Here is a 13752-nt window from a genome sequence, read left to right as displayed (position 1 = left end):
TGCCCATAGTTCAGGACTGACCCACAAGAGGAAACATCCTTTCCATGTTCACCTTGTCAAGGCCATTGGGATCTTATACACTTCAATCAGTCACTCTTCTCAACTCCAATGGAAAGAAACCCTCCCATCTGACCCATCCTCATACAACAACCCACTCATTCCAGGCATCAATCTGATAAAACATGTTTGAATGGACTCCGAGATAGCAAGAACTGCAGATGCTAGAGTCAGAGACAACACAGTGTGGAGCTGGATGAACACAGCAGGCCAGGCAGCATCAGAGGAACAGGAAAGTTGACATTTCGGGTCAGGACCCTTCTGGATAAGGAAACCAAAACAGCTTATGTAATGTGTAAGATGTGGTCTCACTGATGCTGAATATAAATGAAACTTAAAATATTTAATTTTAAGTTCAATTCCCTTTATAATAAACAACAGCATCCCATTAAGCTTCATGAATATGTGCTGTGCCTAATTGCCAGAGGGCAGTTAAGAGTCAACTACATTGCTGTGGGTCTAGAGTCACATGCAGTTCAAACCAGGTAAGGATGGCAGTTCCCTTCCCTAAAGGACATTAGTGAACCAGATAGGTTTTTCCGACCATTGACAATAGATTCATGGTCATCATTAGACTCTTAACTTCAGATTTTTATTGAATTCAAATTCCACTATTTGCTCTGGCAGAATTCAAACCCAGAACATTACCTAGGTTCAGCAATATTATGATTAGGCTTTTGCTTCCTTTTAACTTTGTCAGCCTACAGTTTCATCAGATTAAAACCATTTTGTTCATAATTGTAATTTAGCTAAATTCCTCTCTCCCTTCCATCTCCTGATTTACAGCCATTACTGGAATATTTTTTGTATCCTCTGTAGTGAAGATAGGAGGAAATATTGGTTAATTTTATCTGCTGTTTCCTTATTATCTACTATTAACTCCCAATTCTCACTCCCTTGAGAATTAACACTCACTTCTCTTTTCTTTTTTAAACAGCTGTACAAACTCTTGCTGTCCATTTCTACATTTCTAGCTAGCTTTATTGTCATGCTGTAATGTTTTCCTCCTGATTTAACCTTTTAGTCATTCTCTACCATTACCTGACATGACACATATGTTTTTTATTCACTTCATGGGATGTGGGCATTGCTGCCTGAGCCGGCATTTATTACCCATCTCTAGTTGCCCTTGAGAAGAGGGTAGTGAGATGACTTCTTCAACCATTGCAGTCATGTGTTGTAGGTAGACTCACAATGCTGTTAGGGAGGGAATCTTCACCCAGCAACATTGAAGGAATGGCAATATATTTCCAAGTCAGGATGTTGAATGACTTGGAGGGGAACTTGCAGTTGGTGGTGTTCCCATGTATCTGTTGGTCCTTGTCTTTCTAGATGTTAGTGATCGAGAGTTTGGAAGGTGCTGTATAAGCCTTGATGAATTACTGCAGTACATCTTGAAGCTAGTGTATAATGCTAGTACTCAGTGTCGATGGTAGAGGGACTGAATATTTATGGATTTGGTGCTAATCAAGCAGGATTCTTTGTTCTGGATGATGTCAAGTTCCTTGAGTGTTGTTGGTGCTGCACTCATCCAAGCAATTGGACTCCTGATTTGGGCCTTGTGGACAGGTTTTGGGGATACAGGAGTGAGTTACTCACTGCAGGATTCTTAGCCTCTGACCTGCTTTTGTAGCTAAATTATCTGTAAGGCTAGTCCAGTTCCATTTTTGTTCCATGGAAATACCTAGTATTTTGATACTGGAAGATTCAACAAAGCTATTGCCATTGAACATCAAAGGGATGATGGTTAGCTTCTCTATTGCTGGAAATGGTAACCTCCTAGCATTGTGTGTCACAAATATTGTTTGCCGCTTGTGCCAGCAAAATCCTGGATATTGTCCAGGTCTTGCTGCATTTGTGCATACAATGCTTTGGTATCTGAGGAATTGCAAATGATGCTGAACATTGCATAATCATCAGTAAACATCCCTACTTCTGACTTTATGATGGAGGGAAGCAGCTGAAGATGGTTAGATCAATGACAATATTGGAAAGAACTCTTTCCAAAGTGTTATAAAATGAACGTTGATACCCCTCCCCCAACTGTGAACTGAAACCAAAACCCCCAATGAAGAGCACCTTGCCCTATAATCTGTAAAAGGAGTGCGAAAAGTAGTGTAATCTGCCCTTCAGCAACTTCCAGTGTCTAAATAAAATAAAACAAGATTCTGATGGCATGCTGTTCAAATATATACAAGTCCCACTTATATAAAGAAAGATTTTAGTTTCTTGAAATTACATCCAAGTTATGCGTCTTCCGGAATGTTCTGTTCCTTTTCCATCGATTCTTCTGTCAGGAATTTTAACTAGTTGTGCCATGGGTACCTTTGTTATTTAGATGGTGCTTTCTGTAAAATTTAGAGGAGTCTAAGATTTAGAGCCAGCAATTGTCTCTTGAGAGCTAAGGCCGTTAACTCTGGCAGATGGCAGTTAGCTCTCCTGTCTTTGCCCAACAGCCTCTTCTTTTATACCCTTGATGACATATCAATTTCTTACAATAGGATTGGTCCTATGTTGTCAAAACTATCAGGTTTGAATTTAATTGTTTTTTGGTATCTAAGTGCCTGGTTCAAATGAATTGGCTAAATTCAAAAACTTGCTGTCTTGGTAAAAGCTACCGCTTGGCCAGCTAACTGTACGGCCTTTTGATACAAATGTTGTAATTCAGGTGCTGTCTGTCTACTTGCAAACTTTTAAGCTGCTGCTCGCAGACATTTTTTTTAAAAATCTCTACTCATTGAAAAAGCAAGTCATCTTTTAAAGGGACCATGCAATACTTTTCCTGCTAGCATTTTACAAACACCAAATTCTAACTTCCTGCCTCCCAATCCACAAGTACTCTACACAACTTCACAACAACGGTAATATGCTTCTTCCATAAGTTTGATGCTTTGAACAACATTATGGGTATACCTACAACAAATGGACTGCAGTCGTTCAAGAAGGCAGCTCACCACCATATTCTCAAGGACAATTAGGGACGGCTAGCCCAGCCAGTTAAGCCCATGTCCTGTGAGTGAATGAAAAAAACACGCCCACATAGTTGCAATTGTGTAAGTTTAAAATACTTGTCTTAGATGCAATCTTCTAACTTTCAAATTGGATATGCATTTCAATTACTTGTGGTCGCTGCTATCTAGGGATGCCTTAACCTTGAAGTCATTAGTTAGCCCTGACAGATTACACAACACCAGTTCTATTATAACATGTTCCGTGTTCAGTTCCAAAACATGCAGCGCTAAGAGCCTACCTAATATGTTTTGTTCATATTCTCGACTTTTAGTGCATTTTGCCTTTTAGTTAAATCAATTACTGTGCTTTGCCTCAAGATCCGTGATTTAAGTGTATGCAATTCAAATACAGGCAGTAAGAAATGCACTGGGCAGAGTTAAATTTGCTTCATAAGTTACACAATAGACGTTGATCTATGTGTTTGCCTAAGGTTGGTAGGCAATTTGGGGATTTGGAACCCATTACATCAGCAGGATGGTATATTAAAAGGACTGTGGTTCAGTGGGATGAATAAAATCCTTTGGGTTTGCTAAGTGTTTTTAGTTTTCTCTGTTTGTCAACAAACAATAAAATCATTCCCATTGGCTAACTGAAAAAAAACTGCTAATGGTCTGCACTGGGTGTTTACTTTGTCCCTTTAGCGCATATTCTGACTTTTTAAGCTGACAGCTGTGAAATTGATTTCACAGCGCCAATTTGGCTCAATTTGCAGTTTAACCCATGGGCTTAAAGGGACAGTGGCAGCATGAATACCAAACTGACCAAGGGCAGAAAGTATAGAATAGTGATAAATGATTCTTTTTCAAATAGGAAAGTATTCATTGGCTTTCTGCAGGTGCTGATATGAGGGTCATTGCTATTTTTGATATATGTTAAAGACCTAGACTGGGAATACAGGGAATAATTGCAAAGTTTTCAGTGTGGCAGCCTTAAGCTCATAGTCATCTGGACTTGGATCCTAATTCTATATGGCAATTATTATTCAGGCAAGAAAAATATATTTTGTTGAAACACAGTAACCCTTTTATTGATCATAAGATGCAATACAGAAATATTTTTACATGACTAAGCACATGTTCTAGCATGCTTTGCCAATTTCTACAACATTCTCCTATTTTGTTGATATTCCTACATTTTGGAGGTCCCTCTTGGCACCTGAAAGATTGGTGAGATAGTCACTCTTTTCTCACTTCATTTAATCACCTGATTGTCCTCATTGTTATCTCATGCTGAGCATCGTGTTTAGATTTGTGGGCTAATTCATTTCTTTTGTGTCAATGAGTAAACAAAAACTGAAATTACTGGAGAAACTCAGCAGGTCTGGCAGTATCTGTAGAGAGAAAGCAGAGTTAATATTGCAAATCCAGTGACTCTTGGATTCAATATCTGAAGAAGATGAGAAAGATGGCTGGATAACACAAAGACAATACATAAGCATTTTGGTGCAATGGAGAATGTTTTTGGCTCATTTTTACTTGTTACATGAATTGAATGAAAATTTTCTTTGTTCTTAAGTGTGGCTCCTTAATCCAAAAAACCAGTTATTAAAGAATCTTGTTACATAATGCTGCAGAAACCAGGTAGGTGCCAACCAGAGCACAGAAGTATTTCTCTGTTATTGCTGGGGGACTCCCAGGAAAATCAATAGGGTTGACAATTCTGTTATGTTATGTCTCACAGCTAGTATGTGGCATGCTTTTATGAGACATGCACATGATATTGGGCTCAGACCTGTCTTAACTGGGGCCAGTTGAGCATGATATGCTGATGGAGTTGTGCTCCAGACTGAAACTGAATAGTTCACTATTCGTCCAGGCACTGAAGTGCCTGTGACTTTTGCTTTATTTGTTCATGGGATGGGGCATCATTGACTAGGTCAGCATGTATTGCCATAGTAGCCATATTACCATCTCTAATTTCCTGGTTGGCAGTTAGAGTTAACTATATTGCTCTGGGTCTTGAGCATACTTTAGGCCAGGGTGGCAGATTAAGGGTATTAGTGAGTCAGATGAGATTTCATAACAATCAACAGTCCAGATTTTTATTGAATTCTAGTTCCACCATCTGCCATAGTGGGACTTGAACTATATCCCCAGAACATGAACCTGGGATTCTGAATTACTAATCCTATGTGATTACCACTTCAGAACCACATCGTAAAATGTATGTGTAGAAAACGGAATGCATCATAAACATCTGTTATATCTTTCAGTGATCCAATATCCACGTCTAATTCTAATGTTACAAGAGCTAACATAAGTATTAACTTATCAGGTACAAATACTTGTGCCAGGTAAAAGCCAATAACACGATCGTAGATCATAGTAACAAATCAAATCCTACTGGCTATCCATTTCAGATAGCTTCAAGTATTGCTGTTCATATATCTCATTAAGGGTAGGTCTCAGGAAGAATAAATATTATTTTTCAATTTGATTATCAAGCTGAGTGAGGGCTGATGGGTACCTAATTAATAACTTTAACCAGCACAGATTGGTGTGCTTCCAAGGTATATCACAATATTGCTTGATTATTTTTTGAAAGAGTTTGAATACTCAGCAACACATGAATGACGAATGCATTTGAACTTTCTGTTGGTTATGCACTATTGTTCCTAGATGCTTGCTTTTCACTGACATTTGTTCAAGAAATGGAAAATTTATCCACATATGTTTTGATATTGCTACAAATAAGGTCCTGTGTGATTCCAGAAAAGGGATTAAGTTGTTCTCATATATATGTATGAATTAGAAGCAGAAGAAGACCATTCATCCCCTCAAGCTTGCTCTGACATTTGATAGAATCTTGGCTAATCTAATTGTGACCTCTACTTTCCTGTCTACTGCCTTAGATTCTTGATTGACAAGAAGTCAATCTAATTACCCCGTCTCCAATGATCTCTGGGTAAGAGTCTTTCACAGGCCAGTGGCGTTTTGAGAAAAATAATTTTCCTTTTCTCCATCTTAAATGGGAGACTCCTTACTTTTACAATGTTTCCTATAGAATATCTACTCAGCATCCAACTTGTCTTGTCCCCTCAGGATTTTATAAATTTCAACAAGATTGCCTCTCATTCTTTTAAACTTCAACAGTAACAGGCCCAACCTGTCCAACCTTTCCTTATTGGACAATCTTTCATCTCACGAATCAGCTGAGTGTATATTCTTTGCACTGCTTCTAATGCAATTCTATCCTTTCATAGTAATCTAGATCCTAAACAACTGCAGCAAGACTTCCCCACTTTTCTTTTCAATTACTTTGTAATAAATGACAATATTCCATCTGCCTTCCTAATCACATACAGTACCTGCATATTAATTTTTTGAGATTCACATCCCAGGACTTGCAAGTCCCTCTGTAATGCAAAGTCCTGCAAACTGTCTTCATTTCAATGATATGTTGCTTTATTATGCTTCCTGCCCAAGTGGACAGGTTCAGATCTTTCCGCATTATATTGCATCTGCCAAATTTGTAGCCACTCACAGAATTATTACGTCCTTTTCCCAACTTACTTTCCTCCCCATTGTTCTGTCATTAGCAAAATTAGCAACCCATGCATTTAATCGATTCATCCAAGTCTTTGATATCCTTTGTAAGTAATTAACAAAAGGTTGGTTTGCAGCTGCAACAGGTAATTAAAAAGACAAAAGGAATATTGTCCTTCATTGCTAGAGGGTTGGAGTTCAAACACAGGGAGGTTATGCTGCAGCTGTATAGGGTGCTGTTGAGGCCACACCTGAAGTACTGTGTACAGTTTTGGCCTCCTAGCTTAAAAAAGGATATACTGGCACTGGAAGAGGTACAGAGGAGATTCACTAGGTTGATTCCGGAGTTGAGAGGATTGGCTTATGAAGAAAGATTGAGTAGGCTGGGTCTATACTCATTGGAATTTAGAAAAATGAGGCGGGATCTTACAGAAACATATAAAATTATGAAGGGAATAAAGACAGAAGCAGGCAGGTTGTTTGCACTGGCGGGTGAAACGAGAACTAAGGGGCATTGTCTCAAAATAGGGGGAGCAGATTTAGGACGGAGTTGAGGAGGAACTTCTTCTCTCAAAGGGTAGTGAATCTGTGGAATTCTGTGAAGCAATTGAAGCTACCTCGTTGAATGTTTTTAAGGCAAAGAAAGATATATTTTTGAACCGTAAGGGAATTAAGGGTTATGGTGAGTGGGCAGGTAAAGGGAGCTGAGTCCACAAAATGTCAGCCATGATCTTGTTGAATGGCAGAACAGGCTTGAGGGGCCAGGTGACCTACTCCTGCTCCTATTTGTTCTGTTCTTACATTCAGCCCTAAATACTGATCCTTGTGGCACACAGATGAATACATATTGCCAACCCAAATATGACCTCTTTATGCCTATTCTCTATTTAGTATTAGCTAAATAAATGTTACACCATCAACTTGTATTTTACACTTCAACCTTTGTTATGGCACTTTGCTTCAGAAATGCAAGTCTACCACGGCCACAGTTTCTCCTTTTCTTTAATGGGATGTGGCCATTGCTGGCTGGGCCAGCATTTACTCCCCATCCCTAGTTGCCCTTGGTGGTGGTGAGCTTCCTTTCCGAACCACTAAGCAGTTGTGGGGTTGGAAAGTGCTGTCCAGGAATCTTTGGTGAATTTCTGCTGTGCCTCTTGTGCATAATAAACACTGCTGCTATTGAGAGTCAATGGTAGAGGGAATGATTGTTTGTCAATTTGATGCTAATCAAGCAGTCTGTTTTATCCTGGATGGTGTCAAGCTTTTTGAGTGTTGTTGGAGCTACGGTCATCCAGGCAAGTAGGGAGTATTCCATCACACTCCAACTTGTGCCTTGAAGATGGTGGACAAGCTTTGGGGAGTCAGGAGGTAAGTTAATAACTGCAGTATTCCCATCCTCTGATCGTCTCTTGTAGCCACTGCATTTACGTGACAGGACAAGTACAGTTTCTAGTCAATAGTAACCCCAAGATGTTGATAGTGGGGGATTCAGTGATGGTAGCACTATTGAATGTCAAGGGGCGGTAATTAGATTGTCTCATTGGCGATGGTCATTGCCTGGCATCTGTGTGATGCGAATATTTCTTGCCACTTGTCAGTTCTAGCCTGGATATTGTCCAGATGTTGTTGCATTTGAACATGGACTGCTTCATTCTCTGAGGAGTCACAAATGGTGACAAATATTGTATAATCATTGGCAAACATCCCCACTTCTGATCTTATGATGGAGGGAAAGTTATTGATGAGGCAGCTGAAGATGTTGGATCTATGACACAATCCTGAGGAACTCCTGCAGAAATGTCCTGGAGCTGAAATGACTGACCTCCAACAACCACAAGCAACTTTCTTTGTGCCAGGAATGACTTCAACCAGCAGAGATTCTGCACCTATGATTCTCATCAACTCAAGATTTGCTAGGGCTCCTTGATGCCACATTTGGTTAAACTTGGCTTTGATATCAAGGATTTAACTCTCACCTCACCTCTGGAAGTATATTTCATCCAGGAATTTGATTTGGTTCCATGTTCTTTTTCAATTAACTCTGATTAATTAGTCAAGTATGAATCCTCTCACAAAACCATGTGGCTCAACCCGATTTTATTAAGATTTCCTAAATGCTTTGTAAAACTCCTTTCACAATAAATTATCTAATTTTCCTGATGACAGATCTTAAGCTAATTGGGATGAGTTCAGAGATCAGTCCTAGCTAATGGTGTACTTGAATTTCTAAGCAAGTACTTAAAATGCTTCTCTGCGAGATTTCTTAGTTATGTGCTAGAATAAAAATGAAGATCCGGAACATCGGCGACATTGATTTATTGGAATAAATGAGACAGAAAGTACTCCTCAAACTGGCCTAAGTGGAGATTCAAATCTGATTGAGTTGGATTCGCATCTAGGTATAATGTTTAATATAAACTGCTCAGTTTTATCACATGGTATTTTAATCTATTTAAACACCACCAGAACTCTTGTGGAATGCTCACAGTAAGACAGAAGATTGGTCAATTTACAAAGGTAAGGATCTTGTATCATTTCATACAATGTAAGTGCACACTAATGCATAAATTACTGCTAAAATGGATTAATGGTTCTACAACTTTAAGGTACTCTGATCAAATGAAAAATCCCAAGGTCAGTTAGAGGTTAATTGCTTTTAAGTAGGTAGTAAGGTCAATTGGAGGATTGCTAATCTGGAGATAAATAACTGAAATTAGCTAGTGTTTTGCCTTTATTTCTGAAAATATTTGCCTTTGTAGCAACACGTGATCACTTGAGTCTGGATGGACAAGTTCACTGACTAATTTCTCCAAATTTTATTTCACAGCATTCAATTATTACTTGTACTTTTCCATTACCTCACACCTACTCTTTTTCTATTCCAATTTGGTTTTTATCTCTTTTCCCTTTCAATTGAACCTCATAAATGTTTTCTCAGAATCTGCTCAAGTGCATCAAATTTTGATATTTAACAGTCACTTTTTTTTTAGCAATTTGCAAATTGATTAAAATGCTGTTTCACAATTCAACAGCCAAAATTAGGCTGTCAAGACATTTGCACAAATGAACTAGTTTGGGAACAAAAACAGAAATTGCTGGAAAAGTTCAGCAGGTCTAGCAGCATCTGCGAAGCAACTGTTCTGAGGAAAGTCAGCGGATCCGAAAGGTTAGCTCTGATTTTTTTTCTTCACAGATGCTGCCGGACCGGCTGAGCTTTTCCAGCACCTTCTGTTTTTGTTCTTGATTTACAGCATCTGCAGTTCTTTTGGTTTTTATTGAACTAGATTGGGATTTGTTGAACCAGCAAAGGCAGCCAATCAAAAGTGCTCTAAAATTCGGGTGTATCCTTACATCATCAGGCTATTTTCTTTTCTAGAACAGCAGCATGTATGACACAAACTCATCACCTTTTATGGTTGTTGTCGTTTACATTCTTGAAAATTATTTTTGAACAATCTGTGGCACTGTATTTTTAATTAAACAGCACCAAACTTAAGCACTTCAATGTAATCTGTCTCTGGACAGTGCAGGTGAATTAGATGTGCTGATAGTTGTTTAGTTGACATCAGTCAAACTGCATGTAGAGAGAGCTGTTGTGTTGCAATGAAAGTGTCTCTACCCCTGATCCAAGAGACCTGTGTTCAAATCCCACCTGCTCCAGAGCTGTGTAATATCATTGTTGGATAGCTTTACTAAGGGAAAATAGGTTAATTTCTTTTTTAAAAATGCATGAGGAGGGATGTTATGGCTCAAAGTTTGCGCTCTAGAGTCAGTCTTCTGACTCTTTTAATCAGAAACTTTGCAGTTAAGTCCCGCCTGCCCTGACGCAAGCTGTAAATATGTCTAAACAGGTTGATTTTAAAGTATGTTAGTAAAAACATAGTCAGCAACACCTTAATTGAATGGTTTTACAGAAATTTTAAATCCAGTTTGGCAGGTAAATTAGCAGGGTGTAAATTCTTGGGTCTTAACAAGTTTCAAATTTAAGGGATTAGATAGCAGATGTTAACTATCATCATGTGGCTTCAGAATTATCTATTTAACTCCCTTGTGGCACAGTGGTACTGTCCCTACCCTTGGGCTGAAAGGCTAGATTTCAAGTTCCACCTGCTCCAGAGGCGTGTGCTAACCACTCTGAACAAGTTGGCTAGAAAAATTGAATCAGAGATAGTAGGAACTGCAGATGCTGGAGAATCCGAGACAACAAGGTGCAGGGCTGGATGAACACAGCAGGCCAAGCAGCATCATAGGAGCAGAAAGGCTGACGTTTCGGGCCTAGACCCTTCATCAGAAAAGGGGGAGGGGAAGGGGGTTCTGAAATAAATAGGGAGAGAGTGGGAGGCGGATAGAAGATGGATAGAGGAGAGGATAGGTGGAGAGGAAACAAACAGGTCGAAGAGGCGGGGATGGGGCCAGTACAGGTGAGTGTGGGTGGGGAGTTAGGGAGGGGATAGGTCAGTCCAGGGAGGACGGACAGGTCAAGGGGGCAGGATGAGTTTAATAGGTAGGATATGGGGGTGCGGCTTGAGGTGGGAGGAGAGGATAGGTGGGAGGAAGAACAGGTTAGGGAGGCGGGGACAAGCTGGGCTGGTTTTGGGATGCGGTGGGGGGAGGGGAGATTTTGAAGCTTGTGAAATCCACATTGATAACATTGGGCTGCAGGGTTCCCAAGCGGAATATGAGTTGCTGTTCCTGCAACCTTCGGGTGGCATCGTTGTGGCACTGCAGGAGGCCCAGGATGGACATGTCGTCTGAGGAATGGGAGGGGGAGTTGAAATGGTTCACGACTGGGAAAATAGGTTTTCAAAGAGATTTATCTATTTGGAGCCCTCTTGTGGTGCAATGGTAGTGTCCTTACCCCTGGATTAGGATGCCTAGGTTCAAGTTCTACCTGCTCCAGAGGTGTGTACTAACATCTGAGCAGGTTGATTAGGAAAAATAGATTAAATAAAACAAAATCTGACAGTGTTTCAATTGCATAAAATAATTATCTATTTGTAGTTGATCAATGAAAAAAATACCATGAGTGATTTGGTGATGAGGAAAGAAACATGTTCAGTTGTGTGTAAGAACATTTCTGGATATAAAAACAGAAAGGGAAGAGAAAGGAAAACTGAATTATTTATTTACCACTTAGCTTTTATTAACTTGACACCCTACCAGTCAGCTGACTAGCCTAAAACAGACAAGATTGATAATTAACATGCCTGTTATTAGCAAATTTAAGCACCATAAGCCAGTTTATAGATATTTAAAATCAACCTGTTCAGATGTGTGTATGATAGAGTAGGTGAGGGTTGAACTGAGGCCTGCTCACTCAAAGGTAAGGACACTACCTCTCTGCCATAAACTGTTTACAATTTGTTCCAAATTCATACTTTCTCCATAAAATTTGTTAATCTAGCAGTTTCAATACACTGATTTTAAACTTCCACTTTTAGCTGTTTGAGTTGTTCCTGAACACCAGACAAGCTTCCTGTGCCATCAATATTCTCATGTTGCTGAATTTGGTTGAGACTGTTATTGTAGGAAATTTAGGAAAGCTGACTATTATTGACTGACAAGGCTATAATGCTTAGGACATATACTTTCATAATTTCTACAGCATTCAGCAGTAAACTGTTTCACAAGGTTAACCATATTCATCTTTCATTTTCAATCCCTCCATTCTTTAATTCAATTTCGCTGTTTTATGCTTTTACCTTCTCCTAATCATATATAACAGTATTTTCCTTTTAAAAAAATGTCTTCCTTAAAAATTAATTTCTAAGCAAGGATAACTTTTTTTCTGTTTAATTAAATTACATACGCTACTGCAAAGGGCAAGATAAATGAGTCTGATTCCTGGAATAAGGGATTTTTTTCGGTGGAGAATTTGAGTATATTAGGTTTGACTTTAGAAGAATGAATCATAGAATTTCTATGAATTACAGAAAGAGGCTGTTCAGTCCATCAAATCTGCAGTGACCCTCTGAAGAGCATGCCACCCAGACGCAGACCCTTACTCTATCCCCATAAGCTCACATTTACCAAGGCTATGCCATCTTGCCTGCACATCCCTGAAAACTGCAGACAATTTAGCATAGCCAATCATTGGACTGTGGAAGGAAACCTGAGCACTCAACAGAAACAGGGAGAACATACAGACTCCACACAGACAGTTACCTAAGACTGGAATCAAATCCAGTTCCCTGGCCCTGTAAGATAGTAATGCTAACCACTGAGCCATCATACCACCCTTGGGATGATTCTATTGAAACTTAGAAAATTCTTAGGGAAATTGATAGGGAATATTCTGGGATTATGTCTCCCTGGTTTATAGAGCATTTAACTAGGGTCAGTCTCAGAACAAGAGTTAAACTTTTAGGACTGAGATGAAGAGAAATATCTTTGCTCAAATGTTTGGAACTCTCTGCCCCAGAGATTTGTGCATGTTCAGTTGTAATATACCACATTTAGTAAGAGATTCTTAAATATTTGCATTTTAAGGGAATGAAGGAATAAAGGGATGACATGCAAGATGGATTTGAGTTTGAAGACCAGTCATGAAATTTTGCACTATTGGGCAGTTTCGAAGTGCCAAATGTGAACATGTTGCTATTTGCGTTCCGATGACGAGATCAATTGCAGACATTGAGTTATGTAACAGTGTGAAGCTTGAACTCGAAAATGTTCTCTCAGCCAACAAATTGTTGAGTTACTCTACAGTGAGTCTTTAATAGCTTTTGCTGAGTAAGTATCATCAGGCATGACTCAGCAGCCTACCATACAATTAGAACCGATAAAACACTTTATCTGTTGCTGCTGCTTTGACAGTTTCTCTATCACTAGCGATACTCCCAGTGTCAGCTTCCAGTTTGTGCAGAGCATATCTAACTTAATAGACTTAACAATTACATTGCAAAAAGAAAATTCATCCTTGTTTTGCAGGTCAGAATACAAGGAAAATATCTGAAATTATTTTTAAAAGCATGGGACACAGCTCGAGCTTGCTTTTTTCAACCAGAAGCAGCATCTCAGTCTAGTGCAAAAATATACATAAAGGTGGAACATCTGTGGGGGAAGAAAAAGTGCTTGAACTCTTTCCAACAACAGAAGTTGGCACAATTTCACAAAAGATTTAATATTGTCCAAAACGAGTGGTGAATTTCCTTCTAACAATCTTCTGTGCATTAAAAACTCCTGACCACCCCTTCAT

Source organism: Rhincodon typus, chromosome 3, assembly GCF_021869965.1.
Source record: "Rhincodon typus isolate 14 chromosome 3, sRhiTyp1.1, whole genome shotgun sequence".
NCBI classification, from domain to species: Eukaryota; Metazoa; Chordata; class Chondrichthyes; order Orectolobiformes; family Rhincodontidae; genus Rhincodon; species Rhincodon typus.
The sequence above is the reverse complement of the archived record's forward strand: the minus strand, read 5'-3'. Positions refer to the sequence as shown.